The following is a 16,467-nucleotide window of genomic DNA, read 5'->3' as shown; positions in this document are numbered from 1 at the left end:
TGGTTTAGGTCATATGAGGATGTGAGAAAGTAGTTAAGGGCTTTTGAGCATATCACTAAGCACTTTGAAGCAAGAAAGCCATTAAGCAACACCTCATCCCTCCTTGATAGTATTGGCTTTTCCTATAGACTCAATGTGATCTTGGATCACTAAAATATAAAATGTAGAGTCTTGTGCTTTGAGCTTGAGCCAATCCTTTTGTCCTTAGCATTTTGAGGGGCCCACTTTTCTCCTCCATGCCATGCCAATCATTGAGCTTTCCTGAAATATTTATCTTGGAATAGTATTAGCTCAATGAGATATATGTTGTTAGGAATTACCAAAACCACCTAGGGATAGATGCACTTTCAATCCACAACTACTAAAGATCATTAAGGTCGTGAAACCCACCATAACATTATGTATCAAGTCCTCTTTATCCCATATGCAACAACCCACCTACTCGGGTTTAAGCTTCTGTCACTCTCGCAACCCACCGTAAATGAATCATGAACATATTGCAACACCCTATAGTGGGGGGCCCTCACGTTTGCGTGAGATGGAGGGCACCGTAGGACAGCACCATAAATAAAATATACAATCATACCAACCAAGATCACGATTAACCCATAGGACAAAATGGATCTACTCAAACATCATAGGATAGCCAAATATCATTGGGAAATAATATATGGAGTTGAGCACCATGTTTAAGTAGGGATTATAGCAGAGAGAAGGGGTGTTACACCGCTGCATAGAGGGGGAGAAAGTTGGTGTTGATGGTAGCAAGATTGTTGGTGTAGATTGCCGTCACGATCCTTGCCCTGGCGGCACTCGGGCGCCACCGAGAGAGAGGGGGAGAGAGACCCCCTCCTTCTTCTTCTTCCTTGGCATCCCTCCTAGATGGGAGGAGATTTCCCCCTCTGGTCCATCGCCTCCATGGCGGCAGAGGGGCGGGATCCCCTCTGAGATTGGATCTCCCTCTCTGTACTCTTCTGTTTCGTGTTCCTGCAGATTTGGTAGAAAACCGTTTCTTATATTCTGGAAGATCTGTAACTCCGATTGGGCTGAAATTTTAACATGATTTATTTCCGGATATAAGCTTCCTTGCGTTCGAAGTAGAGCTCCAACTGACGTACGAGGTGGGCATAAGACACCTAGGCACGCCTGGGCCCCTAGGCGCGCCCTGGTGAGATGTGGGCCCCCTCTTCTAATGATTCTAACTCCCAAAAATCACAAATATTCCAAAATAATTCCCCATAAAATTTTACTGCATTTGGACTTCGTTTGATATGGATTTTCTATGAAACAAAAAACATGCAAAAAAAAGGAACTGGCATTGGGCACTGGATCAATAGGTTAGTCCAACAAATCATATAAATTGTTTCCAAAATTATGTAAAAATTGTATAATATTGGCATGAAACAATCAAAAATTATAGATATGACGGAGACGTATCATTGTTCACAGACTAGAAAGTATGCATATTTATCTTCCAAGGAGGCCAGTACTAGTCTGTGTCACCTTGCAAAGGGGGTGCAATGAAGATAAGATTGAGGATTTCCAAGTACAAGATGTTAGGAAGGAGCCTTGCAAGAGAAGGAGGAGCAGCACTGAGCCTGTTCAACTAGTTAAGGTAAGTCACACTGTATTACAATTACCAGGACATCCTATTTGTATGACATTGTGCTTGCGTAGGGTTCTTCACCTGTAACCCAGTCACTGGGCCATTGATTAAAAACCCCTCCACTCACTACTATATGATGTTCTAACATTTCCCGAAAGTAATGCTGGATCGAGCATTTTGCTCTTTGCAGGAACCCACACTGTTTGAGAATATTGATGTGGTTCCCAGTAAGAACCATCTTCATTCAGTTTCCCTTTGAAACCAATACCTTCCTTTCTGGGATTTTTGTGAATGATGTATTTCTTCAAAACATCACAAATGGTTTGATGTCCCTTGAGAGATTTGAACATTTCTGTTTGAAGAAGATCCTTTAACCTAGCATTCTCATCAAAAACATGACCATTTTCCTCGATCAAGGGGTTAGCATTCACAGCTGATTCAACATTTGATTCAGCATTGGTTCGTTCAAGGCATTTTAAACATGGTGGCTCAAACACCTCAGGTTTCTCTTTAAGTTGTTGGGTGAGAAGAGAATTTTCTCTCATTGAATCCTCATGAGCCTCAGCGTCTCGAGTTCCTGTTTCCTTTTTACGTAATCATAGGTTAATCTTTCGTGGTCTGCTAAGATAAAATCATGACAAGTTGAGAGTTCATCCATTCATGACTTGAGAGTGGAATACTCTTCGGTCAGCAACTGGTTTTTCTCCATCTCCTCAACCAACAACCCTTCAGATTTCCTGAGGGTCTTCTCAATTTTCTCAAGAGAATTTTGTTGGATATTAGCAATTTTGATCAATTTAGCATGGTCATCCTCATCAGACGAATATTGATCACTGGAGTGAACCTTATGATGTTTCGGGGATACCTTTTCTTTCGAAGCCTTGGCCATGAAGCAGTAGGCAGGAGACTCATCATCGCTTGACGGATATCGAAAGAATTTTGTCGACGGAGATGGGGCAAATGCTGTGCCAGCCATGCCGGAGTCGGAATCCTAATTGAACTCTTCTTCTTCTTAGGGACCTGATGATTCTTCTTCTTCAGAATCCATTGCCTTGCCGATGTAAGCCTTTGCCTTGCGGTTGGAGCAGGACTTGGAAGGATTATTTGAGGAAGATCTTGACGATGATTTTGAGGTGGATCTATCCTTCTTCTTGAAGAATTTCTTTGTTTTCTTCTCATCATCGGAGTCTTAGTTCTTGCTCTTGCCTTTGCTTTGGTAGTTGCTCGAATCATATCTCCCACTAGCACGGATCTCAGCTTCCCAGAGAGGGCAGTCTGAAATGAAGTGTCCAGGCTTTTTGTACTTGAAACAGGTGTATTCTCTGGCAGGTTTTGAAGATATTGAATGTTGGAGATCGTTGCAAAAAATAAAAAATTTATATGCATCACCAAGATCAATCTATGGAGCAACTAGCAACAAGAGAGAGAGGAGTGCATCTTCATACCCTTGAAGACCGAGAGACGGAAGCGTTGCAAGAACGCGGATGAGGGAGTCGTACTCGAAGCGATTCAGATCACGGTGGATTCCGGTCTTAGCGCCGAACAACGGCACCTCCGCGTTCAACACACGTGCAGCCCGATGACATCTCCCGCGCCTTGATCCAGCAAGGAGGAGGGAGAGGTTGAGGAAGAGGGACTCCACCAGCAGCACGACGGCATGGTGGTGATGGAGCGGCAGTACTCCGGCAGGGCTTCTCCAAGCTCTTGCGGAGGAGGAGAGGTGTTGGGGAGGGGAGGGGCTGCACCTTGGATGTGGTGCTGCAGCCCTCCCCTCACCCCTATATTTATAGGAGGAGGGGGAAGGGGGCTGGGCCCCTCTAGATGAGATCTAGAGGGGGGCGGCCAAGGGGGGGGGGGACTTGCCCCCCAAGCAAGGGGGGTGCCCCCTTTAGGGTTTCCCCCCCAACCCTAGGTGCATGGGCCCAAGGGGGGGTGGCGCCCAGCCCTCTAAGGGCTGGTTCCCTTCCCTCTACAGCCCACGAGGCCCTCCGGGAGAGGTGGCCCCTCCCGGTGGACCCACGGAACCCTTCCGGTGGCCCCGGTACAATACCTGTATGCCCTCGAACTTTTCCGGTGACCGTATGACAACTTCCCATATATAAATCTTCACCTCCGGACCATTCTGGAACTCCTCGTGACATCCGGGATCTCATCCGGGACTCCTAACAACATTCGGTAATCACATACAAGTCTTCCTAATAACCCTAGCGTCATTGAACCTTAAGTGTGTAGACCCTACGAGTTCAGGAATCACGCAGACATGACCGAGACCGCTCTTCGGCCAATAACCAACAGCAGGATCTGGATACCCATGTTGGCTTCCACATGTTCCACGATGATCTCATCGAATGAACCACGATGTCGAGGATTCAAGTAATCATGTATACAATTCCCTTTGTCAATCGGTACATTACTTGCCCGAGATTCGATCGTCGGTATCCCAATACCTCATTCAATCTCGTTACCGCAAGTCACTTTACTCGTTACATAATGCATGATCCCGTGACTAACCACTTAGTCACATTCAGCTCATTATGATGATGCATTACCGAGTGGGCCCAGAGATACCTCTCCATCATACGGAGTGACAAATTCTAGTCTCGATCCATGCCAACCCAACAGACACTTTCGGAGATACCTGTAGTGCACCTTTATAGTCACCCAGTTACGTTGTGACGTTTGGTACACCCAAAGCACTCCTACGGTATCCGGGAGTTACACAATCTCATGGTCTAAGGAACTGATACTTGACATTAGAAAAGCTTTAGCAAACGAACTACACGATCTTGTGCTATGCTTAGGATTGGGTCTTGTCCATCACATCATTCTCCTAATGATGTGATCCCGTTATGAATGACATACGATGTCCATAGTAAGAAAACCATGACCATCTGTTGATCAACGAGCTAGTCAACTAGAGGCTTACTAGGGACATGTTGTGGTCTATGTATTCACACATGTATCACGGTTTCCGGTTAATACAATTATAGCATGAATAATAGACAATTATCATGAACAAGGAAATATAATAATAATCATTTTATTATTGCCTCTAGGGCATATTTCCAACAGTCTCCCACTTGCACTAGAGTCAATAATCTAGTTACACTGTGATGAATCGAACACCCATAGAGTTCTGGTGTTGATCATGTTTTGCTCGTGGAAGAGGTTTAGTCAACGGATCTGCGACATTCAGATTCGTATGCACTTTGCAAATATCTATGTCTCCATCTTGAACATTTTCACGAATGGAGTTGAAGCGACGCTTAATGTGCCTGGTCTTCTTGTGAAACCTGGGCTCCTTGGCAAGGGCAATAGCTCCAGTGTCTGTTACAGAAGAGAGTGATTGGCCTCGACGCATTGGGAATAACTCCTAGGTCGGTGATGAACTCCTTCATCCAGATTGCTTCATGCTCTGCCTCCGAGGCTGCCATGTACTCCGCTTCACATGTAGATCCCGCCATAATGCTTTGCTTGCTGCTGCACCAGCTTACTGCCCCACCATTCAAAATATACACATATCTGGTTTGTGACTTGGAGTCATCCAGATCTGTGTCGAAGTTAGCATCGACGTAACCCTTTACGACGAGCTCTTCGTCACCTCCATAAACGAGAAACATATCCTTAGTCCTTTTCAGGTATTTCAGGATATTCTTGACCGCTGTCCAGTGTTCCATGCCAGGATTACTTTGGTGCCTAGCTACCAAACTTACGGCAAGGTTTACATCAGGTCTGGTACATAGCATGGCATACATAATAGACCCTATGACCGAGGCATAGGGGATGACACTCATCTTTTCTCTATCTTCTGCCGTGGTTGGGGATTGAGCCGAGCTCAATTTCACACCTTGCAACACAGGCAAGAACCCCTTCTTGGACTGATCCATATTGAACTTCTTCGATATCTTATCAAGGTATGTGCTTTGTGAAAGACCTATGAGGCGTCTTGATCTATCTCTATAGATCTTGATGCCTAATATATAAGCAGCTTCTCCAAGGTCCTTCATTGAAAAACACTTATTCAAGTAGGCCTTTATGCTGTCCAAAAGTTCTATATCATTTCCCATCAAAAGTATGTCATCCACATATAATATGAGAAATGCTACAGAGCTCCCACTCACTTTCTTGTAAACGCAGGCTTCTCCATAAGTCTGCATAAACCCAAACGCTTTGATCATCTCATCAAAGCGAATGTTCCAACTCCGAGATGCTTGCACCAGCCCATAAATGGATCGCTGGAGCTTGCATACCTTGTTAGCATTCTTAGGATCGACAAAACCTTCCGGCTGCATCATATACAACTCTTCCTTAAGATAGCCATTAAGGAATGCCGTTTTGACGTCCATTTGCCATATCTCATAATCATAGTATGCGGCAATTGCTAACATGATTCGGACGGACTTCAGCTTCGCTACGGGAGAGAAAGTCTCATCGTAGTCAACCCCTTGAACTTGCCGATAACCCTTAGCGACAAGTCGAGCTTTATAGATGGTAACATTACCATCCGCGTCCGTCTTCTTCTTAAAGATCCATTTATTTTCTATCGCTCGCCGATCATCGGGCAAGTCTGTCAAAGTCCATACTTTGTTTTCATACATGGATCCTATCTCGGATTGCATGGCTTCAAGCCATTTGTTGGAATCTGGGCCCGCCATCGCTTCTTCATAGTTCGAAGGTTCACCGTTGTCTAACAACATGATTTCCAGGACAGGGTTGCCATACCATTCTGGTGTGGAACGTGTCCTTGTGGACCTACGAAGTTCAGTAGTAACTTGATCCGAAGTACCTTGATCATCATCATTAACTTCCTCTCTAGTCGGTGCAGGCACCACAGGAACATCTTCCTGAGCTGCGCTACTTACCGGTTCAAGAGGTAGTACTTCATCAAGTTCCACTTTCCTCCCACTTACTTCTTTCGAGAGAAACTCTTTCTCCAGAAAGGACCCGTTCTTGGCAACGAAAATCTTGCCTTCGGATCTGAGGTAGAAGGTATACCCAATGGTTTCCTTAGGGTATCCTATGAAGACGCATTTTTCCGACTTGGGTTCGAGCTTTTCAGGTTGAAGTTTCTTGACATAAGCATCGCATCCCCAAACTTTTAGAAACGACAGCTTAGGTTTCTTTCCAAACCATAATTCATACGGTGTCGTCTCAACGGATTTAGACGGTGCCCTATTTAAAGTGAATGTAGCTGTCTCTAAAGCGTATCCCCAAAATGATAGCGGTAAATCGGTAAGAGACATCATAGACCGCACCATATCCAATAGAGTGCGATTACGACGTTCGGACACACCGTTACGCTGAGGTGTTCCAGGCGGCGTGAGTTGTGAAACAATTCCACATTTCCTTAAGTGCGTACCAAACTCGTGACTTAAATATTCTCCCCCACGATCTGATCGTAAGAACTTTATTTTTCTGTCACGTTGATTCTCTACCTCATTCTGAAATTCCTTGAACTTTTCAAAGGTCTCAGACTTGTGTTTCATTAAGTAGACATACCCATATCTACTTAAGTCATCAGTGAGGGTGAGAACATAACGATAGCCACCGCGAGCCTCAACGCTCATTGGACCGCACACATCAGTATGTATAATTTCCAATAAGTTGGTTGCTCGCTCCATTGTTCCGGAGAACGGAGTCTTGGTCATTTTGCCCATGAGGCATGGTTCGCACGTGTCAAATGATTCGAAATCAAGAGACTCCAAAAGTCCATCTGCATGGAGCTTCTTCATGCGTTTGACACCAATGTGACCAAGGCGGCAGTGCCACAGATATGTGGGACTATCATTATCAATCTTACATCTTTTGGTATTCACACTATGAATATGTGTAACATCACGTTCGAGATTCATTAAGAATAAACCATTGACCAGCGGGGCATGACCATAAAACATATCTCTCATATAAATAGAACAACCATTATTCTCGGATTTAAATGAGTAGCCATCTCGTATTAAACGAGATCCAGATACAATGTTCATGCTCAAAGCTGGCACTAAATAACAATTATTGAGGTTTAAAACTAATCCCGTAGGTAAATGTAGAGGTAGCGTGCCGACGGCGATCACATCGACCTTGGAACCATTCCCGACGCGCATCGTCACCTCGTCCTTCGCCAGTCTCCGCTTATTCCGCAGCTCCTGTTTTGAGTTACAAATATGAGCAACCGCACCGGTATCAAATACCCAGGAGCTACTACGAGTACTGGTAAGGTACACATCAATAACATGTATATCACATATACCTTTGGTGTTGCCGGCCTTCTTATCCGCTAAGTACTTGGGGCAGTTCCGCTTCCAGTGACCGTTCCCCTTGCAATAAAAGCACTCAGTCTCAGGTTTGGGTCCGTGCTTTGGCTTCTTCCGGCAACTGGCTTACCGGGCGCGGCAACTCCCTTGCCGTCCTTCTTGAAGTTCTTCTTACCCTTGCCTTTCTTGAAACTAGTGGTTTTATTGACCATCAACACTTGATGTTCCTTTTTGATTTCTACCTCTGCTGATTTCAGCATTGAAAATACCTCAGGAATGGTTTTCACCATCCCGTGTATATTGTAGTTCATCACAAAGCTCTTGTAGCTAGGTGGGAGCGACTGAAGGATTCTGTCAATGACCGCCTCATCCGGGAGGTTAATGTCCAGCTGGGACAAGCGGTTGTGCAACCCAGACATTTTGAGTATGTGCTCGCTGACAGAACTATTTTCCTCCATCTTACAACTGTAGAACTTGTCGGAGACTTCATATCTCTCGACCCGGGCATGAGCTTGGAAAACCATTTTCAGCTCTTGGAACATCTCATATGCTCCGTGCTGCTCGAAACGCTTTTGGAGCCCCGGTTCTAAGCTGTAAAGCATGCCGCACTGAACGAGGGAGTAATCATCAACACGCGACTACCAGGCGTTCATAACATCTTGGTTCGCTGGGACGGGTGCTTCACCTAGCGGTGCTTCTAGGACATATGCTTTCTTGGCAGCTATGAGGATGATCCTCAGGTTCCGGACCCAGTCCGTATAGTTGCTACCATCGTCTTTCAGCTTGGTTTTCTCTAGGAACGCGTTGAAGTTGAGGTTGACATGAGCGTGGGCCATTTGATCTATAAGACACTTTGCAAAAGTTTTTAGACTAAGTTCATGATAATTAAGTTCATCTAATCAAATTATTTAATGAACTCCCACTCAGATAGACATCCCTCTAGTCATCTAAGTGATACATGATCCGAGTCAACTAGGCCGTGTCCGATCATCACGTGAGACGGACTAGTCATCATCGGTGAACATCTTCATGTTGATCGTATCTTCTATACGACTCATGTTCGACCTTTCGGTCTCTTGTGTTCCGAGGCCATGTCTGTACATGCTAGGCTCGTCAAGTCAACCTAAGTGTTTTGCATGTGTAAATCTGGCTTACACCCGTTGTATGTGAACGTTAGAATCTATCACACCCGATCATCACGTGGTGCTTCGAAACAACGAACTTTCGCAACGGCGCACAGTTAGGGGAAACACTTTCTTGAAATTATTATGAGGGATCATCTTATTTACTACCGTCGTTCTAAGCAAATAAGATGCAAAAACATGATAAACATCACATGCAATCAAATAGTGACATGATATGGCCAATATCATTTTGCTCCTTTGATCTCCATCTTCGGGGCGCCATGATCATCATCGTCACCGGCATGACACCATGATCTCCATCATCATGATCTCCATCATCGTGTCTCCATGAAGTTGTCTCGCCAACTATTACTTCTACTACTATGGCTAACGGTTTAGCAAAGAAGTAAAGTAATTACATGGCGTTATTCAGTGACACGCAGGTCATACAATAAATAAAGACAACTCCTATGGCTCCTGCCGGTTGTCATACTCATCGACATGCAAGTCGTGATTCCTATTACAAGAACATGATCAATCTCATACATCACATATATTTCATTCATCACATCCTTTTTGGCCATATCACATCACAAGGCATATGCTGCAAAAACAAGTTAGACCTCCTCTAATTGTTGTTGCATGTTTTTACGTGGCTGCTATAGGGTTCTAGCAAGAACGTTTCTTACCTACGCCAAAACCACAACGTGATATGCCAATTTCTATTTACCCTTCATAAGGACCCTTTTCATCGAATCCGATCCGACTAAGGTGGGAGAGACAGACACCCGCTAGCCACCTTATGCAACTAGTGCATGTGGAACCTGTCTCACGTAAGTGTACGTGTAAGTTCGGTCCGGGCCGCTTCATCCCACGATACCGCCGAAACAAGATAAGACTAGTAGTGGCAAGTAAATTGACAAAATCTACGCCCACAACAAAAATGTGTTCTACTCGTGCATAGAAACTACGCATAGACCTAGATCATGATGCCACTATTGGAGATCGTTGCAGAAAATAAAAAATTTCTACGCATCACCAAGATCAATCTATGGAGCAACTAGCAACGAGAGAGAGGGGAGTGCATCTTCATACCCTTGAAAACCGCGAGACGGAAGCGTTGCAAGAACGCGGATGAGGGAGTCGTACTCGAAGCGATTCAGATCGCGGTGGATTCCGATCTTAGCGCCGAACAACGGCACCTCCGTGTTCAACACACGTGCAGCTCGGTGACGTCTCCCGCGCCTTGATCCAGCAAGGAGGAGGGAGAGGTTGAGGAAGAGGGACTCCAATAGCAGCACGAAGGCGTGGTGGTGATGGAGCGGCAGTACTCCGGGAGGGCTTCGCCAAGCTCTTGCGGAGGAGGAGAGGTGTTGGTAGGGGAGGGGCTGCGCCTTGGATGTGGTGCTACAGACCTCCCCTCGCCCCTCTATTTATAGGAGGAGAGGGAAGGGGGCTGGCCCCCTCTAGATGAGATCTAGAGGGGGGCGGCGGCCAGGGGGGGTTGCCCCCCAAGTAAGGGGGGCGCCCCCTTTAGGGTTTCCCCCCAACCCTAGGCGCATGGGCCCAAGGTGGGGGTGGCGCCCAGCCCTCTAAGGGCTGGTTCCCTTCCCTCTACAACCCACGAGGCCCTCCGGGAGAGGTGGCCCCTCCCGATGGACCCTCGGAACCCTTCCGGTGGCCCCGGTACAATACCGGTATGCCCCCGAACTTTTCCGATGACAGTATGACAACTTCCCATATATAAATCTTCACCTCCGGACCATTACGGAACTCCTCGTGATGTCCGGGATCTCATCCGGGAATCCGAACAACATTCGTAATCACATACAAGTCTTCCTAATAACCCTAGCGTCATTGAACCTTAAGTGTGTAGACCATACGGGTTCGGGAATCACGCAAACATGACCGAGACCGCTCTCAGGCTAATAAACAACAACGGGACCTGGATACCCATGTTGGCTCCCACATGTTCCACGATGATCTCATCAGATGAACCACGATGTCGAGGATTCAAGTAATCCCGTATACAATTCCCTTTGTCAATCGGTATGTTACTTGCCCGAGATTCGATCATCGATATCCCAATACCTCGTTCAATCTCGTTACCGCAAGTCACTTTACTCATTACATAATGCGTGATCCATGACTAACTACTTAGTCAAATTGAGCTCATTATGATGATGCATTACCGAGTGGGCCCAGAGATGCCTCTCCGTCATACGGAGTGACAAATTCCAGTCTCGATTCGTGCCAACCCAACAGACACTTTCGGAGATACCTGTAGTGCACCTTTATAGTCACCCAGTTACGTTGTGACGTTTGGTACACCCAAAGCACTCCTATGGTATCCGGGAGTTACACAATCTCATGGTCTAAGGAACTGATACTTGACAATAGAAAAGCTTTAGCAAACGAACTACATGATCTTGTGCTATGCTTAGGATTGGGTCTTGTCCACCACATCATTCTCCTAATGATGTGATCTCGTTATCAATGACATCTAATGTCCATAGTTAGAAAACCATGACCATCTGTGGATCAACGAGCTAATCAACTAGAGGCTTACTAGGGACATGTTGTGGTCTATGTATTCACACATGTATCACAGTTTTCGGTTAATACAATTATAGCATGAATAATAGACAATTATCATGAACAAGGAAATATAATAATCATCATTTTATTATTGCCTCTAGGGCATATTTCCAACATTCAACCCCCAGAGTTTCTTGAACTTCTTTTCTAAAACTAGCTCTTCTTATGGAAAGGTTGGAATCATTTTGTGATTAGTGCAAGATCCTTGCTGAGACATTCTGGATCATCTGAATCTTCTTCGGCATTTCCTTCTGAAGAGGAATCAGCCACAGCCTTGAGAGCATGATTCTTGCGTTGAGTTGATCCATACAGATCTCTTTTCTCTTATTCTTGCTCTTCATGAGTGTTCAGCATTTCCATGACATCAGCAGAGTTAAGGCTTTTGAAATCGGGATGCTCGCGAATCATCAGAACAAGCATGTGAAATGAGGTGTCAAGATATCGAAGCAGTTTCTTCACAATTTCATAGTCAGTGATATCCTTAGCGCCAAGTCCTTGAAGTTCATTAGCAATGTCACTGAGACGACTGAAAGTTTGCTGACAGCTCTCATTTCCAATGCGCTTGAAACGATTGAACTTCGCCCGAAGAGTATCAATTCGAGCTTCTTTCTGAGTTGAAACACCTTCATTGATACTTTCGAGGACATCTCGTAGCTCCTTTGCGGTCTCACACTAGCGATACCGAAGGAATTGTGCTCAAGAAATATGGCCACCAATTTCATCTTTGGCTTGAGCATCTTGTTGAATGAGCTTCTTTTCTTCATCAGTAGGAGCTTGAGGAATAAGAACTGTGAACCCGATATGCACCACATTCCACATATCATCATCAATGGCTCGAAGACGGATCTTCATCTTCTCCTTCTAGAAGGGATAGTACGTCCCATCGAATATGGGAATCTTGAGATGCGACTTGTAATTCACTAAAGACATACTTAAACTCCAAAGTCGTTAGACTAATTTGAGCAGAGTCAAGGAGTACTTTGCTCTGATACCAGTTGTACGAACGAAGTATGTCTACCATAGGGGGTGAATGGGAGTTTTAAGTTTTCTTCCGGAAAACTTAAATCTTTCATAACCCAGCAGTGGAATAAACTATAAACAGACTAAGAAGAACTACAAAAGATAACCAAAGGGAAACTAAAGCATGCATCAAAGTAAATTACATGAATAGATTGCATCGAAAGTAAACATGAGTAACAGAGGTGACCGAAGGTGCTCGATGGCGACAAGGTATTTGTTCGACCAGTACATCCTTCTGCACAAGGACTACGTCTAGTTGGAGGGGTTGTGACTTGACACGGTAGATAAACTCTCCTCACCCTATTCTCCATGACAATCGATTCGTCAACCGATGTTGATCACTTCTGGTAGATACTTGAAGGTGATCTCCAAACCTTTACAGACTTCTTCTTCGAGAACCACAATCACTCTTGGTCTCTGAAGAAATTGACACCTAACCATCTAGAGAGTTTGCAGCTCTCAAGAGTAATAGGCGGAGCGTACTAAAATTAGATTCCAGTGATGCTGAACCACTATCTAATTCTTCGGCTCTAGGGTTTTTCTCTCAGTGGATTTTAAACTCAAATCGCTCAGAGAGGGGGTTGCTCAACAATCTTCTTAGAATCAAACGGAGCAGCCCCTCGACAAAGCCGGTGCGGGGTGGCTATTTATAGCCGCAACCTTCCCAGATGGGAAATGGCCATTTTGGACACGAGGTCCAGCCAATGGCCAACCGACACATTCTCAACTGTCGGATTTTGGAGCAACAGTAACAATACTTGAGGAACAAGTAATACTAACTCCTCAGTCCGAGGCAAATCTCTTGCAATGAAGATGATCACAATCTCTTGCTCACAAGTATTTGCTCGGAGCACAAAGAGATTTCTCTCACAACTTACATAGGATTTGGGTTTAGCATAAGAGAATCAAAGCTTCGAATGCTACATGTCTCTTAATAATACGGTGGTCCTATGACTCAATGAAAAAAGAGAAACAACAAAACAAATTCTACGTCTTCACTTCGTCTTCATTCTTCCTCAAACGTTGTTACTCTGCGTGCCGAACCAATTGCTTTGACTTCATCAATTTTTAGGGGTCACTCTTGATAGCTTTTACTTCGGTGATAACCTTCACTACTGCACAGGGAGATTATCTTCGTCGTTTGCATCAAACTCCTCGATACAACTGCACAGGGAGATTATCTTTGTCGTTTGCATCAAACTCCTCGATACATCAGGGACCTGTTACTCTGCATGCACTAGCAAACACATAAGTCCCATACTGTTTATGTCAACAAACTCCAAAACATAAGGAGCCTATCATTACACCAACAGGTAGAACCCCCTAAATACATCAACAGATGTGATCTGTCCATACTTTTTCATAATAAAGGATAGGATGGTCTTTTTAGAAAATACGTCGCCGAGATCTGTCACGTTCTGACAACGCTTGGGCCGTGAGAGTGGCACTGATCGAGAATCCAAATAAATTGTGCGCCTATCAGGCATCGAACCAAGGACCTCCAGGGATTGTGAACTTGCTAATAGCCACCAGAACAAACACGATTTGTGATACATATGTAGCGCGGCTCTTTATCACCTTGAATGGACGTACTGTAGGACATTCTCTTTAAATACTGTAGCAGATAAAAAATTGGTATTGTACAATCAGGCCGAAAACTGTAGCGACCAAACAGGGAGTATTATATCTAAAGCATTTTTAAGGCTAAAAAATCTAATGTGTTTTTTCATCTTTTGGAATATTATTTGAAAACATGAATATTTTTCAAAATATGAAACTTTTTTAAAATTTTGAATTTCTTTTTGAAACGCAATTTTTTTTTCAAATTTGCGAACCTTTTTTTATGAAAAATATTTGATTTTGTGAATATTTTCAAAATTTTAAGAAACTTCTTTTCATAATTGTAAACATTTTTCTGAAACAGCAAACATTTTTTTGAAAAGATGAACAATTTATCAAATTTGTGAATATTTTCTTGAAAACATGAAAAATTATTAAAATTCCTTTTTTTAAAATGCAAACACTTTTTCAATTTTTTTAGCATTATCCGAAAACACTACAGTTTTTCTAATTTATGTTTTTTTCAAATATACTAATATTTTCTGGAAACATTTCTTTTTTTGTAGGGCCTAAGTTTTTTTATTTTTTTATTTGCTTTTCATTTTTAATCGATTTTTCTACTTTTGAACTTTATTATTCTATGTTATACTTGTTCAAAAATTTGAAAATTTGTTTTCCATAACATAAAATGTTCTAGAATTTCATAAAATGTTCCAGTTTTAAAAAAAATCACAAATTTTAAAAATGTACGCCTTTCAAAAAAGTTGGTGTTTTTAAGTACGTGTTTTCATTATTTTTTCGTAATTTGTTAACAATTTTGGTAAAAGTGTTCAAGTTTGTAAAATTTTCATACAAACTTTCAAATTCCAAAATTGTGGAAAAATTTCATGAAATTCTTGTTAATTGATAATGACGGAAATTACAAATACACTCATCTAAACTGGTACTTTTTAGGCTATGGATAGATGGTCCCAACTTCTTGTAACCGCCTGGCACGGACATATGAGGCATCCATTCTAGGTTTGAACGACTTCCAACACCATTTACATGTCGCGACACTTCCGACCATTTATTGGTCTATTTTCACTGAGAAAACTTCAGAAAATCCAGAACTTTTCAAAAATCTAAACAACTTGGCATGGTCTCGTGAATTGGTCATAGAAGCTGATGGAAAACATTTGGGGTCATTTAATTGATGTCTAAAAACAACGAGCTTTCAAATGAACCCTTTTGGCCTATCCAAACACCCTCCGTTGAACATAGTCTATTTTTGGACGTCCTTGAAATGAACCCCACTTTTGCAAGAAGGTATGCATGCCCATGATAGGCACATGCCTGGTTTGGATGATTTTTGACACCATATGCAAGTGGTGACACATCCGGCCATTTATTGGCCTTTTTAACCAAGAAAACTTCAGAAAATGCTTGGGCAAAAACCCAAACAATTGGCATGGTGCCTTGAATTGGCCATACAAGACCATGCAAAAATGGGGCTATTTAAGGGATATCGGGAAATGAGGTGCTCCCAAACATACCCTTCTGGTCTATGCAAACATTCTTCATTGAACATGGTATTTCTTTAGAAATCTCGAGATGGGCCCCAACTTTTGCAAGCTAGTGGGCATGCCCATTTTAGGCATCCATGCCTGGTTTGAAAGACTTCCAACACCGTATGCACGTTGTGACACGTTCTGCCATTAATCGGCTTTTTTTCACCAAGAAAACTCCAGAAAATGTGAAACTTGGCAAAAGCTCAAACAATTTGGCATGGTGCCTTAATTAGTCATACAAGGTCATGAAAATATGGGTTCATTTAAGAGATGTCAAGAAATGAGTTGCTCCCAAATAGATACTTCTGGCCTATCCGAACACTCTCCACTAGACATGGTATTTCTTTGGAAATATTAGGTTTGATCCCAACTTTTGCAAGCAAGTGGGCATGCCCATGTAAGACATCCATACCTGGTCTGGATGACTTATGACACTGTATGCACGTTGCGACATGTTCTGCCATTAATTGTCCTTTTTCATCGAGAAAACTTCAGGAAATGCAGAACTTGTCCAAAAAAACACCATGTTCTATGTAACGTGTCCAAGTAGGCATCCATGCGAGATTTGAAGGGAAAAGGTATTTAAAATCATAATTTATATAGGTACTTAAAATTGTCAATTTAACTTTTAACATAACTAATAAATAAAAAATGATATAATTGATAACAGAAAATACTTTTTTAAAAGCATTTACTAAATATTTAAAGAAAAAAGAATTTAAAATCGCAATTTAAAATAGTTACCTACAACTGTTATTTTG

This window comes from Triticum aestivum, chromosome 5B (genome assembly GCF_018294505.1).
Source record: "Triticum aestivum cultivar Chinese Spring chromosome 5B, IWGSC CS RefSeq v2.1, whole genome shotgun sequence".
In the NCBI taxonomy this organism is placed as follows: domain Eukaryota; kingdom Viridiplantae; phylum Streptophyta; class Magnoliopsida; order Poales; family Poaceae; genus Triticum; species Triticum aestivum.
The sequence above is the reverse complement of the archived record's forward strand: the minus strand, read 5'-3'. Positions refer to the sequence as shown.